Genomic DNA, 14,806 nt, shown 5'->3' on the forward strand with positions numbered 1-14,806 from the left:
AGTTGGAGAGAAAGGCACTGCTAGCTAAAATTCCTCAGCAGCCGAGTTTACCTGATGTGTCGCAGTTTGAAGATGCTAATTTTGTCCAGCAGCAGTACCAATTCAATAGACCAAACTATCAGGGACATCAGGGTGGAAATCCACCGTATCATCCTAATAATAGGAATCATCCAAATTTTTCCTATTCAAATCCCAACAATGCTGTGCAGCCTCCACCTGGGTTTTCTGTGTCTAGTGGAGGAGTCATCAATGAGCCGAAGAAGGATTCACTAGAGGAGATGATGAAGCAAGTGTTGGTGAAGGTGACCGGGATGGAGGCAAACTCGGCAAACATGGGGACCAAAATTTCCAACATGGAGCAAAATTTTTCAGCATTGTCTAAGCAGGTGCAGATGTTGGAGACTCAAGTTGGTCAGATGGCCAACCAAGCAGCTGCGCAGAACAAGCCAGGCCAACTTCCTAGCAACACTCAGTTCAATCCGAAGAGCCAACATCAGCAGCCTCAGCAAAATCAGCAATGTCATTCCATCCGGGTGGTTGATAATCTAGTTGAGGATCCAGAGCAGAGGAATCAAGAGCAGCGGGATCCAGAGCAGAGGGTTCCAGAGAAGCGGGTTCCAGAACAGCGAAATCACTCAGAGCAGAGGAATCCTCCAGAGCAGCGGAATGGCAAGGAAAAAGGTGTCGAGATTTTTGAGGAGGATGATTTGGAGACGATTGTATGCGATTCGCCACCAATTTCTAAGGTGTCGAGTTCTTCTGCAGTTAAGGAGCCCATCCCTAATCCCACATTTCCCAGGCCAGAGTACAAGCCTGTGGCGCCTTTCCCGAATCACCTGGCAAAACTAAGATTAGATGAGCAAAGCTCCAATTTTTTGGAGACATTTAAGAAGTTGGCTGTGAATATTCCTTCCGTGGAGATCTTGAGAAACAAGCCAAATGAGGTGCAAATTGTGAAGGTTGTGATGGAAAAGAAGCGTGCATTCAATGAAATTGAGGAGGTGCTCGCAGTGAAGGAGTATCAGCTGCCTCCAAAGAGAGAAGATCCGGGCAGTTTCAATATTCCTGTGAAGATTGGGAAGTCTTTGTTTGAGAAAGTGCTGTGTGACACCGGAGCAAGCATAAATGTCATGCCTCTTAAAGTATATAGGAAGTTGCAGCTGGGGGATTTGAAGCCAACCGACAAGACAATTCAACTGATTGATAAGTCTTGCTCTAAACCTCTAGGAGTTGCGGAAGATGTGCTTGTGAAGGTGAGTGATTTTTTCTTCCCAGTCGACTTTGTAGTGTTGGATATTCCGGAGGATCCAAAGATGCCTTTGCTGTTAGGGAGACCTTTCCTTGCCACATGTGGAGCAAAGCTAGATATGCAAATGGGGACGATGATATTGGGAGCCTATGGGGAAACGGTGATCTTCAAGAAACCTCCACCAAAGGAAGTTCCCCAGAACGAAGTGATTAATTTGGCTGACAGTTTTCTAGCAAATTCGGAGGATGAAGAGGTTGCGAAAAATGAGCTGCCCAAGTATGAAGCCAAGGAAAAAACTCCAAAACCAAAAGAAGTTATGACTTTTGAGATGTGTTTGTTTTTGGAGCATGATGGGGGGTCTTTGAAAACCCATACCCCCAAGAAGAAGAAAGTGAAATTCCGAATTTTTCGGAATAAGAATGAGAAGGGGGCAATGCTGGTGGAGGATGTCCGAGCCAAGAGAAGTGTTTTGGTGGAGAGGGCACCCAAGAGTAGAAAAGCCTTCCGATGGTTAGAATGTTGTTTCCGACCTCCATGAGTTTTTGAGGTATCGTCGAGCTCTAGACGTTAAATTAAGCACTTGTTGGGAGGTAACCCAACTATTTTTCTTTGTTTTGTTTTCCTTCCTTTTAGTTTCGTTGTGTTTTTTTTTGTTTCTTTTTGTTTCTTTGTTTTGTTTGGGGCTTTTGTTTCTCTGTCAGGTTTCTGGAGGTTTTCGTGTTTCAGCAAAGCCGCTCACTTCGCTACTCTGTCCAGAGAAGCCACCCTCTCCTCTGTCCTGACCAGCGAAGTCACTCACTTCGCTGCCCTACCCAGCGCCGCCATATTTACTCTACCCAAGGCCACAAACCTCTTCAACGCCTCTCACGAAGATTCAGCTTTGCAATGCCGATATTCAGGGAAGTTTTCTACACTTTTCATATTTCTTTTATGCCCTGAGGACATGGCATACTTTAAGTGTGGGGGAGTGGTGTTTTGTGCTTATATTTTTTAAAATTGGGCGAAATTGATTTTTCTATGCTTAGTTTTTGGTCTCGAATCTGGCTAATTTTTATGAATCTGTGGAAGAGAAGATGGTTTTCGATGTGAATTTCGGGTTTGTGAATGAATGGAGGATATTCTTGTTTTACCTTTGATATATGTTTCTTGATTGTGCAAAGAATTATGAGTTTTGTTGCAACACTTTTGTAAGTTAGTAAAACGTGATTTGTCCGGTAGATGCTAGAAGGAGTGTTGTCATTGTGATTGCCTACGATCGTATCTTATCTGTGAAATGTGAAAAAATGTTGGACGAATTGCCAACTTCAAAATTGCCAGCTCTGAAACATCTGGCATGTTCTATAATGTGATAGCTCTGAGTCTCTGCTCCTCTAGTCTAACTATGAGCATGGGAAACCACGTGGAAATACTTTGGATTACATCCAAATGGTTTTCTTTCATGAATTATGGCTCAACTGTCGAAAATATCAAGCACACAAAGTGTGAAAAACGGTGATATTGATTATAAAGGCGATCACATTAGGGAATTCACTTCTAGCGGATAATTGGGTCTGATCGAATTACTTGCATTACTCTTTTGTTGCTTCTTAAACTTTGAGTTACTTGCATGACCAAGAGATGTATGTTGATTGTAAAGTTTTGAATTGACTTTGTGAATGATGGGATGGAAATAAACGTTGTTGAAATCAATCTCTTCCTAGGATTCATATAGATTTTGCTTGAGGACAAGCAAAAGGCTAAGTGTGGGGGAGTTGATTTATGCTTAATTTACACTATTTTTAGGGGTTTGTATGTGCGTGTTTTAGGATAATCTTCTGGAATTTGGTGCGTTTTATGGTGTATTCTATGCTTTGCAGGAGATTTAGGCTTACCAGATGAAAGAATGCAATTTTGGAGAATTTTGGATTAATTAGGCGTTTTCTAAGTGTTCTGGAATGCCAGAGCAGAGGAATCAAAAGCCAGTCCAGAGAAATCCGCGAAATATCAGAGAAGCGGAGCCGACATCTCCAGAGCAGAAAAATCATCGTTCCTCTGGCATCAGAGAAATCAACTCGCCAGAGGAGTCTCTAGCCAGAGGAGTCGCGAGGCCAGAGATATCAATGCCAGAGGCGAGACCATTTCTCTAGCGAGATCAGAGAAGTCATTGCAGAGGGATCGAGTCCCCGCTGCCAGAGAAGTCAATGTCAGAGGAGTCGCTTCCCCCGCTGACCAGAGAAACCGAAGTCAGAGGAATCGAACCTTCAGTGCAGCGGAATCGAGAAGCCAGAGCAGAGGAATCACCTATTCCTCTGCCGAGAAGTGCCAGCATCAGAGAAGTAAAGTTCAGCGCTCAGAAGTACCAGAGATATCACTCTTTCCTCTGGCGATACCAATCCTCTGGCGATAGCAGAGAATTCGTCATTTCTCGGGCGCGACCCGTTTCCCGAGAGACATCCGTTCCTCTGGCGAGAGCCGCGAATTCGGCAAGAGTAGGAGATTTTACGGAGCGAGCATCCAGCTGGAAAGTTGCCTTATTTTTATACGATTCTATTACCTTTAGAATTCGATTATCTTTAGAAGTATACTTTGCATGGCAACTTTCCATGGTGATCCGAAGGAAGTTTGAAGCCTATAAATAGGTCCTCTTTTGACCTAAGGCAGAGGATCAGACGGCAGACACCCAAAAACCTTAGCATTCATACTTTAGTTTTTAGCTTTAGAATTTTATTGCTTTCTAGTTTTTAAGGCTTGGATCAAGATTGAAGATTCAAGCCGCTACTTCAGTTTTTATTTAATTCGGTTTTTATTTTATTCTGTTTTTACAATTGCGTTCAATTTAATTATGTTTATGTTTGATTTTACTATGTCTGGCTAGTCTTTTAATCTGAACCTAGGGTTTGTATATATCTGATTAATTATGTGTTTTTGATTTATTGATATCAATTTGCCCTCCAACTTATGGTTCATGATTCCTGGTGCTTAATCTCTTGTGAATTATCTGATCAATGATTTACATGTCTAGCTGTTCAGTTTGAGTCTTGAATGCGATAATTGTTCAGCCGATTCAGGAATGCATGATATAGTGTTAGCCTTGAGTCTTGAATGCGATAGGTGAAGCTATAGGAAGCTATTCTTTATGTGCTATTGGGAGTTAATTTATTCCTTGGAGTCTTGAATGTGAAAAGGGATTAATTAATCTACGTTCATAGGTGGTCGTTAGAGACGCTTGTGAATAATATAGTGATCTTTCATCAGGGTTGGATTAAAATTGGTAATTGAATCAATAGGTTGAATGCATGTAGTTGATTGGTGAAAATACATCCCTAGGGTCAGAGTTTTCCATATTTGAATTTATCTACGTATTTTTATTAGTTTCTATTTGCGTTTTAATTTACGTCAACCAATCTCTCCCTTTCGTTGCCTGAATATTACTATAGTTTAATTAGGATTACTTAGAGTAATTCGTTATAATAGTCCCTGTGGATACGATACTCGGTTACTGATTTTGTGCTGCAATTGCACCGTGTTAGTTGCGGTAATTTGTTGCTAATAATTTAGTGATCAACTTTTTGGCGCCGTTGCCGGGGACTGTTTAGAATTAACTTTAATATTTCTGATTAGACTTAAGCATTATTTCAGGCGTTATAAGTTTTAATTTTATTTTATTTTTAGTTTTTAAAATTTCTGTTTTTGTTTGTTGTCTCAGGCGTGTATGATCACGAGATCCAAAGGAAAGGAACATCTAGTGCCTTTGAACTTGGAAATCGAAAAGCAATACAAAAGAGACAACCGCGAAAAGAAAAAGTTAGCAATGGAAGAGAATAACATGGACCTTCCAACTCTTGTGCAAGTCGTGACAAACCTTCAGAGGCAACTAGATGAAGAAAGAGAGCGCAACCGGGCCCCTCCACCAGAGCCACCGCTGAATCATATGTATCAGCCTCGGGTTGATCAATTTCAAGGAGGCAAATGGGGACCAACTGTGCAGGCCAACACATTCGAGCTGAATCCGGGATTGATAAACATGGTGCAAGCTGAGCAGTTTAGTGGAGCGGCTTCTGAAAATCCGCATGCTCACATTACCCAGTTCCTAGATATCTGCGACACCATTAAGCAGAATGGAGTGCCACCTGATGCCATTAGAATGAAGATGTTTGGATTCTCTCTTAGGGACAGAGCAAAGGAGTGGTTCAAGTGTTTAGACAGAAGTGCTATTACTGGATGGGAGGATTTGTGTAGAGCTTTCCTAGCAAAATACTTTCCTGCCTCTAAAGCTCAGAAAATCATTGCAGAGATTTCTCACTTTTCCCAGCTAGGAGATGAGACCATTCATGATGCCTGGGAAAGATTTTGTGAGCTGCTCAGGAACTGTCCACAACATGGTTTCACGGAGGATCAGCAAATCATTCACTTTTATAATGGTTTGACTGGTCTGACAAAAAGTATGGTGGATGCTACTGCAGGTGGATGTCTTCTCCATAGAAATACAAAGGAGGCTTATCGTGTGATAGAAGAGATGGCCTCCAACAGTTATCAATGGCCGAATGACAGAAATTCCACGAGAAGAATTGCAGCTGTGAATGAGGAAAGAGATGATTTTAAGGAGAAATATGAAGCTCTTCACAAGCAGTATGAGTTGGAGAGAAAGGCACTGCTAGCTAAAATTCCTCAGCAGCCGAGTTTACCTGATGTGTCGCAGTTTGAAGATGCTAATTTTGTCCAGCAGCAGTACCAATTCAATAGACCAAACTATCAGGGACATCAGGGTGGAAATCCACCGTATCATCCCAATAATAGGAATCATCCAAATTTTTCCTATTCAAATCCCAACAATGCTGTGCAGCCTCCACCTGGGTTTTCTGTGTCTAGTGGAGGAGTCATCAATGAGCCGAAGAAGGATTCACTAGAGGAGATGATGAAGCAAGTGTTGGTGAAGGTGACCGGGATGGAGGCAAACTCGGCAAACATGGGGACCAAAATTTCCAACATGGAGCAAAATTTTTCAGCATTGTCTAAGCAGGTGCAGATGTTGGAGACTCAAGTTGGTCAGATGGCCAACCAAGCAGCTGCGCAGAACAAGCCAGGCCAACTTCCTAGCAACACTCAGTTCAATCCGAAGAGCCAACATCAGCAGCCTCAGCAAAATCAGCAATGTCATTCCATCCGGGTGGTTGATAATCTAGTTGAGGATCCAGAGCAGAGGAATCAAGAGCAGCGGGATCCAGAGCAGAGGGTTCCAGAGAAGCGGGTTCCAGAACAGCGAAATCACTCAGAGCAGAGGAATCCTCCAGAGCAGCGGAATGGCAAGGAAAAAGGTGTCGAGATTTTTGAGGAGGATGATTTGGAGACGATTGTATGCGATTCGCCACCAATTTCTAAGGTGTCGAGTTCTTCTGCAGTTAAGGAGCCCATCCCTAATCCCACATTTCCCAGGCCAGAGTACAAGCCTGTGGCGCCTTTCCCGAATCACCTGGCAAAACCAAGATTAGATGAGCAAAGCTCCAATTTTTTGGAGACATTTAAGAAGTTGGCTGTGAATATTCCTTCCGTGGAGATCTTGAGAAACAAGCCAAATGAGGTGCAAATTGTGAAGGCTGTGATGGAAAAGAAGCGTGCATTCAATGAAATTGAGGAGGTGCTCGCAGTGAAGGAGTATCAGCTGCCTCCAAAGAGAGAAGATCCGGGCAGTTTCAATATTCCTGTGAAGATTGGGAAGTCATTGTTTGAGAAAGTGCTGTGTGACACCGGAGCAAGCATAAATGTCATGCATCTTAAAGTATATAGGAAGTTGCAGCTGGGGGATTTGAAGCCAACCGACAAGACAATTCAACTGATTGATAAGTCTTGCTCTAAACCTCTAGGAGTTGCGGAAGATGTGCTTGTGAAGGTGAGTGATTTTTTCTTCCCAGTCGACTTTGTAGTGTTGGATATTCCGGAGGATCCAAAGATGCCTTTGCTGTTAGGGAGACCTTTCCTTGCCACATGTGGAGCAAAGCTAGATATGCAAATGGGGACGATGATATTGGGAGCCTATGGGGAAACGGTGATCTTCGAGAAACCTCCACCAAAGGAAGTTCCCCAGAACGAAGTGATTAATTTGGCTGACAGTTTTCTAGCAAATTCGGAGGATGAAGAGGTTGCGAAAAATGAGCTGCCCAAGTATGAAGCCAAGGAAAAAACTCCAAAACCAAAGAAGTTATGACTTTTGAGATGTGTTTGTTTTTGGAGCATGATGGGGGGTCTTTGAAAACCCATACCCCCAAGAAGAAGAAAGTGAAATTCTGAATTTTTCGGAATAAGAATGAGAAGGGGGCAATGCTGGTGGAGGATGTCCGAGCCAAGAGAAGTGTTTTGGTGGAGAGGGCACCCAAGAGTAGAAAAGCCTTCCGATGGTTAGAATGTTGTTTCCGACCTCCATGAGTTTTTGAGGTATCGTCGAGCTCTAGACGTTAAATTAAGCACTTGTTGGGAGGTAACCCAACTATTTTTCTTTGTTTTGTTTTCCTTCCTTTTAGTTTCGTTGTGTTTTTTTTTTGTTTCTTTTTGTTTCTTTGTTTTGTTTGGGGCTTTTGTTTCTCTGTCAGGTTTCTGGAGGTTTTCGTGTTTCAGCAAAGCCGCTCACTTCGCTACTCTGTCCAGAGAAGCCACCCTCTCCTCTGTCCTGACCAGCGAAGTCACTCACTTCGCTGCCCTACCCAGCGCCGCCATATTTACTCTACCCAAGGCCACAAACCTCTTCAACGCCTCTCACGAAGATTCAGCTTTGCAATGCCGATATTCAGGGAAGTTTTCTACACTTTTCATATTTCTTTTATGCCCTGAGGACATGGCATACTTTAAGTGTGGGGGAGTGGTGTTTTGTGCTTATATTTTTTAAAATTGGGCGAAATTGATTTTTCTATGCTTAGTTTTTGGTCTCGAATCTGGCTAATTTTTATGAATCTGTGGAAGAGAAGATGGTTTTCGATGTGAATTTCGGGTTTGTGAATGAATGGAGGATATTCTTGTTTTACCTTTGATATATGTTTCTTGATTGTGCAAAGAATTATGAGTTTTGTTGCAACACTTTTGTAAGTTAGTAAAACGTGATTTGTCCGGTAGATGCTAGAAGGAGTGTTGTCATTGTGATTGCCTACGATCGTATCTTATCTGTGAAATGTGAAAAAATGTTGGACGAATTGCCAACTTCAAAATTGCCAGCTCTGAAACATCTGGCATGTTCTATAATGTGATAGCTCTGAGTCTCTGCTCCTCTAGTCTAACTATGAGCATGGGAAACCACGTGGAAATACTTTGGATTACATCCAAATGGTTTTCTTTCATGAATTATGGCTCAACTATCGAAAATATCAAGCACACAAAGTGTGAAAAACGGTGATATTGATTATAAAGGCGATCACATTAGGGAATTCACTTCTAGCGGATAATTGGGTCTGATCGAATTACTTGCATTACTCTTTTGTTGCTTCTTAAACTTTGAGTTACTTGCATGACCGAGAGATGTATGTTGATTGTAAAGTTTTGAATTGACTTTGTGAATGATGGGATGGAAATAAACGTTGTTGAAATCAATCTCTTCCTAGGATTCATATAGATTTTGCTTGAGGACAAGCAAAAGGCTAAGTGTGGGGGAGTTGATTTATGCTTAATTTACACTATTTTTAGGGGTTTGTATGTGCGTGTTTTAGGATAATCTTCTGGAATTTGGTGCGTTTTATGGTGTATTCTATGCTTTGCAGGAGATTTAGGCTTACCAGATGAAAGAATGCAATTTTGGAGAATTTTGGATTAATTAGGCGTTTTCTAAGTGTTCTGGAATGCCAGAGCAGAGGAATCAAAAGCCAGTCCAGAGAAATCCGCGAAATATCAGAGAAGCGGAGCCGACATCTCCAGAGCAGAAAAATCACCGTTCCTCTGGCATCAGAGAAATCAACTCGCCAGAGGAGTCTCTAGCCAGAGGAGTCGCGAGGCCAGAGATATCAATGCCAGAGGCGAGACCATTTCTCTAGCGAGATCAGAGAAGTCATTGCAGAGGGATCGAGTCCCCGCTACCAGAGAAGTCAATGTCAGAGGAGTCGCTTCCCCCGCTGACCAGAGAAACCGAACTCAGAGGAATCGAACCTTCAGTGTAGCGGAATCGAGAAGCCAGAGCAGAGGAATCACCTATTCCTCTGCCGAGAAGTGCCAGCATCAGAGAAGTAAAGTTCAGCGCTCAGAAGTACCAGAGATATCACTCTTTCCTCTGGCGATACCAATCCTCTGGCGATAGCAGAGAATTCGTCATTTCTCGGGCGCGACCCGTTTCCCGAGAGACATCCGTTCTTCTGGCGAGAGCCGCGAATTCGGCAAGAGTAGGAGATTTTACGGAGCGAGCATCCAGCTGGAAAGTTGCCTTATTTTTATACGATTCTATTACCTTTAGAATTCGATTACCTTTAGAAGTATACTTTGCATGGCAACTTTCCATGGTGATCCGAAGGAAGTTTGAAGCCTATAAATAGGTCCTCTTTTGACCTAAGGCAGAGGATCAGACGGCAGACACCCGAAAACCTTAGCATTCATACTTTAGTTTTTAGCTTTAGAATTTTATTGCTTTCTAGTTTTTAAGGCTTGGATCAAGATTGAAGATTCAAGCCGCTACTTCAGTTTTTATTTAATTCGGTTTTTATTTTATTCTGTTTTTACAATTGCGTTCAATTTAATTATGTTTATGTTTGATTTTACTATGTCTGGCTAGTCTTTTAATCTGAACCTAGGGTTTGTATATATCTGATTAATTATGTGTTTTTGATTTATTGATATCAATTTGCCCTCCAACTTATGATTCATGATTCCTGGTGCTTAATCTCTTGTGAATTATCTGATCAATGATTTACATGTCTAGCTGTTCAGTTTGAGTCTTGAATGCGATAATTGTTCAGCCGATTCAGGTATGCATGATATAGTGTTAGCCTTGAGTCTTGAATGCGATAGGTGAAGCTATAGGAAGCTATTCTTTATGTGCTATTGGGAGTTAATTTATTCCTTGGAGTCTTGAATGTGAAAAGGGATTAATTAATCTACGTTCATAGGTGGTCGTTAGAGACGCTTGTGAATAATATAGTGATCTTTCATCAGGGTTGGATTAAAATTGGTAATTGAATCAATAGGTTGAATGCATGTAGTTGATTGGTGAAAATACATCCCTAGGGTCAGAGTTTTCCATATTTGAATCTATCTACGTATTTTTATTAGTTTCTATTTGCGTTTTAATTTACGTCAACCAATCTCTCCCTTTCGTTGCCTGAATATTACTATAGTTTAATTAGGATTACTTAGAGTAATTCGTTATAATAGTCCCTGTGGATACGATACTCGGTTACTGATTTTGTGCTGCAATTGCACCGTGTTAGTTGCGGTAATTTGTTGCTAATAATTTAGTGATCACAACGTCCGAAGAGGAGCGGTCGGAGAGGAGCGGCCGGAGAGACTTCGGGTGCTCTGCTCTGCTCACGCCGAGACCGGAGATTTCACGCTGCGCTGCTGCTGCTCACGCTGCTCTGCTCTGCAACAGACCGGAGGTGGAGAAGGCCCGCTCTGCAGCAGACCGGAGGTGGACGGAGGTGCGGCGTGCACTGCTCTGCTTAAGGACGGAGATTTCAGGTGCGCTGCGCTGCTGCTACTCACGCTGCTCTACTCTGCAACAGACCGGAGGTGGGGAAGGCCGGAGGGGCTGACACCGGAGGTGGACGGCAGCCAGCCGGAAGTTGGGTGAGCCGCGCAGTTGGAGCCTGGAGGATAGGCGAGCAGCGCAGGTGGGATGGAAGAAGTAGGGTTTCAAATCTGAAATGGAATTTTAAATTGTAATTAGGGAAGTTTATGTTTTAGGGTAGATAAAAATAAAATAATAAAAATATTATATATTTAATATTACCGGGTCCAGATTCGGATCTGGACCGGATCTGGGTTTTATATCTTCTACTCCAGATCCGGATCCAGTTTTTTAGAGAGTGGTCCAGATCCGGTCCAGATTCGGCGGGTCCAAATTTTGCAAGGTCCAGATCCAAAAAAAAGGGGTCTCGGATCCATTGCCATCTCAAACAGTTTGAGTCATAAAATTGATCAACACACATATTTTTATGTCCCTCAATTCCCTAGAAAATTGTGTGTTTGACAGTTATTTTGAGCTTATGTTGGTTTATTAACGAGAATTTGTTACTTTTTTATTGTTTGAGTGAATCTTCAAGAATATTAAAGTTGAATTAGGAAAAATGGTCTAATGAAAGTTAAAGTTCATCTTGATACGAGTTCGTAGTAGCAAATAGATCTAAAATCGGACCACGAACAAAAAAAGAATGGACCGAAATAAAAACACTGGACAAAGCTAAAAGTTACATGCAGCCCGGACACGCAGACACTTGCCTAGGCCGCGTGCGTCGCCGATTTTAGCTCATTTTGAGCGCGCAGTCGCATGCCTTTTTTGCTTGGGGTCTCGTATTTGTTCGAAATTTGACAAATTTTAGGCCCGAATTCGACAATATCAATATCAATAATGGACGACGCCAAATTTTTTGCTTGGGGTCTCGTATTGTTCGAAATATCAATATCATACTCCCTCCTTCCGCGATATTGTTTCCACATTGTGGACGACGCGGGTTTTAAGAAAAAATAATGGATAGTAGTAGATAATAGTGAATATTGTAGTGAGTGGAGTTTTAGATGAAAATATATGGTTAAGGGAATAAAGTGGTATGGGGACCCTACAAATATAAATGGAAGTGAAAACGATATCGCGGACGGATCGAAATGACAAATGTGGAAACGATATCGCGGACGGATGGAGTATTTGGTAATATATATATAGGGGTAGGCTAGAATAAAAACACTCTTAAGTGTATAAAATATAAACGTTTCTTAATGTACGAATTTTATGTAGAACACGTATGAATTTATCCAACAAAGTTACGAATTGCGAAAAATAAATTTTTGTTGCCTTTGGGATTCGAACCGTATGAATTTATCCAACAGAGTTACGAATTGCGAAAAATAATTTTTTTTTACCTTTGGGATTCGAACTCAGGACCACGAATTCATCCAACAGGGTTACGAATCAACCGTAGATCTTGACGATCTAAGGGTTAAAAACACTCTTAAGTGTCTAAAATATAAATGATTTTCAACCCTTAGATCGTCAAGATCTACGGTTGATTCGTAACCCTGTTGGATGAATTCGTGGTCCTGAGTTCGAATCCCAAAGGTGATTTATGCTTAATTTACTCTATTTTTAAGGGTTTGCATGTGCATGTTTTAAGATAATCTTCTGGAAATTGGTGCGTTTATGGTGTATTTTATGCTTTGCAGGAGATTTAGGCTTTCGAGATAGAAGAATGCAGTTTTGGAGAATTTTGGATGAATTGGGCGTTTTCTAGGTGTTCTGGTCTCCAGAGCAGAGGAACCGAAGTCTCCAGAGCAGAGAAATCACCATTTCTCTGGAGTCAGCGAAATCAAGAAGCCAGTGTAGCGAAGTCATCACCAGAGGAGTCAATAGTCAGAGCAGCCAAGCAAAAGTCCATCACAGCGGAGTCGCAAAAGTCCATTACAGCGGAATCGAGATACCAGAGAAATCGCCATTCTGCTGGCAAACCATTCCGCTGGCGAGGCCAGAGAAATCACCCATTCCTCTGGCGATAGCAGAGAAATCGTCATTTCTCTGGCGCGACCCGTTACCCTGGTGACATCCATTCCTCTGGCGAGAGTTGTGAATTCAGCGAGAGTAGGAGTATTTTCCGGAGTGCGCATCTAGCTGGAGAGTTGCCTTATTTCACACGATTCTATTACCTTTAGAGTTCTACTTTGCATGGCAACTTCCATGGTGATCCGAAGGAAATCTGAAGCTTATAAATAGGTCCTCTTTTGACCTATTGGCGGGGACGATCACCGAAAACCTTAGGTTTCATATTTTCAGTTTTATAGCTTTAGAATATTTTAGTTTTCTAGTTTTCGAGGCTTGGATCAAGATTGAAGATTCAAGTCGCTACTTCAGTTTTTATTCAGTTTTTATACAATTTAGTTTTTATAATTGCTTTCTTATTTATTATGTTTATGTTTTCTTTTGCGATGTCTGGCTAGTTCGTTAATCTGAACCTAGGGTTTATACATAGCTGATTAATTATGTGTGTATGATTTATTGATATCAATTTGCCTTCCAACTTGTGATTCGTGATTCATGGTGCTTAATTTCTTGTGAATTATCTGATCAATAATTTACATGTCTAGCTGTTCAGTTTGAGTCTTGAATGCGATAATTGTTCAGCCGATTCAGGAATGCATGTTATAGTAGTAGCCTTGAGTCTTGAATAAGATAGGTGAAACTATAGGGAGCTATTCTTTGTGTACGCTTGAGAGTTAATTTATTCCTTGGAGTCTTGAATGTGAAGGGGGGTAAATTAATCTACTTTCATATATGTTCGTTAGAGAAGCTTGTGAATAGTTCTGTGATCTCTCATCAGGGTTGGATTAAATTGGTAATTGAATCAATAGATTAAATGCATGTAATTAATTAGTAAAAGTACATCCCTAGGGTCAGAGTCTTTTATTATTTGAGTTTTTACCTTATTTTATTTGTTGTTATTTAAATTTAGTGCTAATCAAATCTCTACTTTCGTTTGCCTGTCTACTGTTATAGTATGTTTAGGAGATAGCTAGAGTTATTTCGTTGTGTCAGTCCCTGTGGATACGATACTCGGTTACTTTTTACTTGCTACAATTGCCTGTGTTAGTTGCAGTTTTTGTTGCTAAGAAATTAGTGATCAAAAGGTAACAAAAATTTATTTTTCGCAATTCGTAACTCTGTTGGATAAATTCATACGTGTTCTACATAAAATTCGTACATTAAGAATTGTTTCTATTTTATACACTTAAGAGTGTTTTTATTCTAGCCCACCCCTATATAATATATATATATATATATATAGGGAGAGGTTTAAAAAAGAACAACTAAATAAAAGAAGAATGGAGAACCATTTTCAACCATTTGATCATCAAGATCTACGGTAGATGCATCATCTTGTTGGATTAATGCAAATCATGGGTTTGAATCTTGAAGGCCAGGGAGCAATTTTTTTTATTTTTTTGAGTGCATTAATTTTAACAGCGAATGATGCATTAGATTTGATGGTTCTCACGTTCTCACAAATAATGTAGTTATCTCTAGAACCACACACACACACACACACACACACACACATATATATATATACATATATATATATATATAGGGAGCGGTTATTCAATAAACCACCCTTATTTTAAGAATTACGAACCAGTAAAAATGCATGAATTTTTTGTATAACATGCATGAATAAACTGTATAAAGGTACGAATTGCGAAAAATAATTTTTTGCTACCTTTGGGATTCGAACTCAGGACCATGAATTTATCCAACAAGGTGATGAATCAACCGTAGATCTTGATGATCTAAGGGCTGAAAATGGTTCCTAATTTATATTTTAAGAAGCGTTCTTATTTTAGCATTCCCCTATATATATATATATATATATATATATAGGCTAAAGTTCAATGAAGAAGGCCTAAATGTAA

General features: G+C 40.9%; 1 non-coding gene across 1 annotated transcript; it reads right to left on the bottom strand.

The window, feature by feature from the left end:
* Positions 1 to 5,507: 5,507 nt before the first annotated feature.
* On the bottom strand, positions 5,508 to 5,614 carry LOC131007343 (small nucleolar RNA R71). The gene has a single exon (XR_009096047.1). It is a non-coding gene; the product is annotated as a small nucleolar RNA R71 (small nucleolar RNA).
* Between the last annotated feature and the right edge of the window lie 9,192 nt (positions 5,615 to 14,806).

The sequence above is a fragment of the Salvia miltiorrhiza genome, chromosome 1 (assembly GCF_028751815.1).
Source record: "Salvia miltiorrhiza cultivar Shanhuang (shh) chromosome 1, IMPLAD_Smil_shh, whole genome shotgun sequence".
Lineage (NCBI taxonomy): Eukaryota > Viridiplantae > Streptophyta > Magnoliopsida > Lamiales > Lamiaceae > Salvia > Salvia miltiorrhiza.